Source organism: Eucalyptus grandis, chromosome 10, assembly GCF_016545825.1.
Source record: "Eucalyptus grandis isolate ANBG69807.140 chromosome 10, ASM1654582v1, whole genome shotgun sequence".
Lineage (NCBI taxonomy): Eukaryota > Viridiplantae > Streptophyta > Magnoliopsida > Myrtales > Myrtaceae > Eucalyptus > Eucalyptus grandis.
In genome coordinates this window covers 32,715,511-32,719,051 of record NC_052621.1, presented here as the reverse complement: position 1 = coordinate 32,719,051, position 3,541 = coordinate 32,715,511, and the positions used below count along the sequence as shown (strand labels likewise).

The 3,541-nt window shown below is 52.1% G+C and overlaps 1 pseudogene; it reads right to left on the bottom strand.

The window, feature by feature from the left end:
• Nucleotides 1–1,090: 1,090 nt before the first annotated feature.
• Nucleotides 1,091–2,399, bottom strand: LOC120288839 (annotated as a pseudogene).
• Nucleotides 2,400–3,541: the final 1,142 nt, after the last annotated feature.

Genomic DNA, 3,541 nt, shown 5'->3' with positions numbered 1-3,541 from the left:
AAATTAAGGAGAAATAAATATATCAATTTAAAATCTTTTGTGTTAGATAAGTTTATCATATATATATTAATTTAGGATTTTTGGTAGTACTAACTATTAAATAAAATAGGAGGATGGGAAAATAACAAGAGCACATCACTTTGGCAAATGCGAGATTATTGTTTTCCTTAACAAAATTTGGGAAAATACAGGAGAATACTGTGAAACTGTTCGACAGGGCGGCAAGTCCGAGAACGTGGAATTTGGGATCTCGAAAGCAGCCAATTATTAACTGCTAATACCTGCCATAAGGTCATCATCATGAGTTCATAATCATGAGACATGACATGACAGAATATCTCCCCCAACCCCTTTTCTTTTTCTTCTTTTTCCTAAATTTTTTTCCAATTCCGAGACCAGGAAACGATCGCGTTTTCCCTTTTCCCGTGGGATTAGGATAAAGTTTGTAGACCCTCTTTTGCACCAATGCTTTATCTAAATGATCCTTGCTCTTCCAATCCCAAAAGGAACAGAGAAAGGATTCACGGAAAAAGCATCAAGACAACTCTTCACGTTTTCAAGGCGGCGGATGATGGTTAAGGTCCGAGAAAGATCTAAATTAGTGTTGGCTTTCATGTGAATGCAAAGAAACGGACGAAGAGGGACTTCAATCTTTTTCAGCATTATATTAGATTAAAAAAGAAAAGGTAGAACGAATGTACATAAGTTACAAAGTCAACATCAAAAGCAACAATTAAGCTCCCTACGGTCCCTAAAAGGTCAATCAAATCTTTAGAATCATGCATGCGATCCATGAATAGTCCCCCTATAACAGCAATTGCCCGATTCTAACACGGACCCAAAATGCGAAATGCAACAGAGCAACAGAGGAGTGAGTACCAATTCTCTGTCAAATTCACTTCCTCAACTAGATTATTCCTCAGCAAGAAAATAGCAAATTCTTTAGCAAATCCCCAATTCCTTTTTTTATTATTATTATTATTTATTGGGATGGTTAGATTCCCAATTCACTAGTCACTGAAAAGCCAAGAACTGGCACATACCCAGAAATTTAGATAGTTCTAATTGGGGGATTTGGCCATTTGCCTTAGATTATAACACTTGACAGAAGCCCCAATTCGAGATACAGAGCAAACAATAACAACTCCCTCAGAAACGCAATCTCAACTTCTAGAAGTCTTCTTCTTCACCCATATGAATCATAGATTTCCTAGAAACTCTACATAAATTTCTAACACTTCCAGTTGGAAAAATCCTAGTTACTATCCTCGCTGTTGTCGGCCTTGTCGTCGTCGTCGTCGCCCCTATGCTGGTGATTCCCCTGCTCCCTCCGCCGCCGCCGCCGCCGCTGCCGCCTCCGCCTTTGCCGCCGTCCCGACCTTCTTCCCGGAATGGGGCCTGATCTGGGAGATCTCCACCTGGGTCGTCATGAAGAACTGCATCCTCTGCAGCTCCAGCTCCTTGGCGAACCTCATCCTCTGCTTCTCCATCTCCACCACCTGCTGCAGCTTGGCGCTCTCCGTCTGCTCGTACACCTCCCCGAAGCTGGCGATCGCGCGGGTCAGGTCCCCGATGGAGCTCCCCAGTCCGCTCCCGCCTTCGGCTTCGGCGGCCGCCTCGCTCCGGTCTCGTTCAGGTTCACGTCTCGCCCGGGATTCGACCTCTTGGGGCGGCGAATCTCCGGCGGCAGGCTGTCGGTGGAGGAGCCGTCGTTGTCGGAGAACCCCGGCTCCGGCTCCGACTCCGACTCCGCCGGCCGCCGCTTCCGGATCTGCATCTTCTGCCCGCCTCGCGGCTGCTGCTGCCCTTGCTTGTGCTGTTGCTGCGTTTGCGACGATCGCTGGTCCTTGTTTTGACTACCGACCGACGACCTGATTCCGACCGGGATACCTACGGGGACATCTTTCAGCGTCCGCACGGGACTCCGGAGTCGCCGCCGCGGCGGCCGCCGGGGAGGTGTACTTCGCGGACGGCCCGATCAGCTGCTCCAATCTGTCGAAGAACCTCCACTTGCTCGGGCCGGCGCCGGCGCCGATCTTCGCCTTCTCGAGCTTGTACTTCTTCTTCACCGTGTCGATCCTGTTCTTGCACTGGATGTCGCTCTTCGGCGGCTTCGCGTAGTTTTCCCTGCCGCTCACCACGTCGGCGACTTCCTTCCAGTGCTTCTGCTTCAGATTCCCCCGGCTCAGCTCCAGATACCGCTCTCCCCAGGCTTCGATCAGCACCGCCGTCGCGCCCTCGCTCCAGCAGTCCTCGCGGCCCCCTCCCCCGCCGCCCCCGCCGCCGGCGCCGGCCTTCACGTTCTGGATCGGGAGGGCCAGGGCGAGGCTGTTCTGCGGGGGCAGCAGCGGCGGCGGCAGAGGCCGCTCAGGGGGGCCGCCGCGTCGGCGCCGGGGCCGGGGGGACCGTCACCGTTATGCGGCCGTTGGCGGCGCGCGGCGGGGACGGGGAGGACGACGCGCTCGGCGGGCCGGGGTCGGCGGGGAGCGGATCTCGTCGTCGTCTTCCATGGGAGGCGCGGGGGCTAGCTACCGTGCGCCGGGGGGGTGCGCAGGTTTGATCAACGTAACTCGCGAGCAAGAGAGAGAAAGAGAAGAGAAGAGAAAGAGGGAAAGAGAGAGAGAAGAGCGTCGAGGTGTGTGGGGGTTTTTCTCAGCGCAATTAACGGTTGACGGAGATGAGGGGGCGCGTTCGGCTGACGGCGACGGAAAAGCGGGACGGCGAGGGGAGGGACACGTGGCGGGGAGGCGGTGGAGGGAGGGGCCGAGGTGGCGAGATCCGATTGGGTGGTTATCATGCGCCGGGGGTCCCGTCACCGGCGGGTTCTCTGCGGGTTCGCCGGCTGTTTGGTGATGGTAGGTGGAGCTTTCTTGGCCGTCCTCTTTTGGTCGGGTCGACGACGGGGAAAACAAAACCAGCGACTTCTTTTTTTTTTTTTCCTTTTTTTTTTTTTTTGCGCCACCTAATGTGAAACCAGAAAATAAATATGAGAAAAGGCAAACAGAGACATGTCATGCCAAGAAATCCTTTGGGATATTTATACACCGCCGTGGCAGGGGAGGAATTCTTGCCCGGACCGGAAACCACCGACCGAGTCGAATTGCAGCCGTTGATGGCTCTCACCTGAGATCTCGTGGATCCAGATTTGGGAAAGAAAATCTCGACCCTCTTGCTCATTCTCAGCAAGTTGGTAAATTTGCAAATGGACTGCATCCGATAAATTCGGCTGAAAATTGATGATTTTGCCGTATATTCACGGTAAATTGGTACCGCAATTGTGGCATATTTCAACTAAAATATGTAATTTTAACTTGAATTGGTAACTTGCATTTCAAGAGCTGGTCAAGAGCTGGCATTGTGCAACTCTTAGCCTCCATTGGTAAAGGTTGCCATAGAAATATTAACAATTGATAGATGGAGTTAAACTGCGCCGAACCGGTCCACATAGTTACACCACCGCAGCAGGGAGGAATTCTTGCCCGAACCGGAAACCATCGACCAAGTTGAATTGCAGCCATCGATGGCTCTCACCTAAGATCTC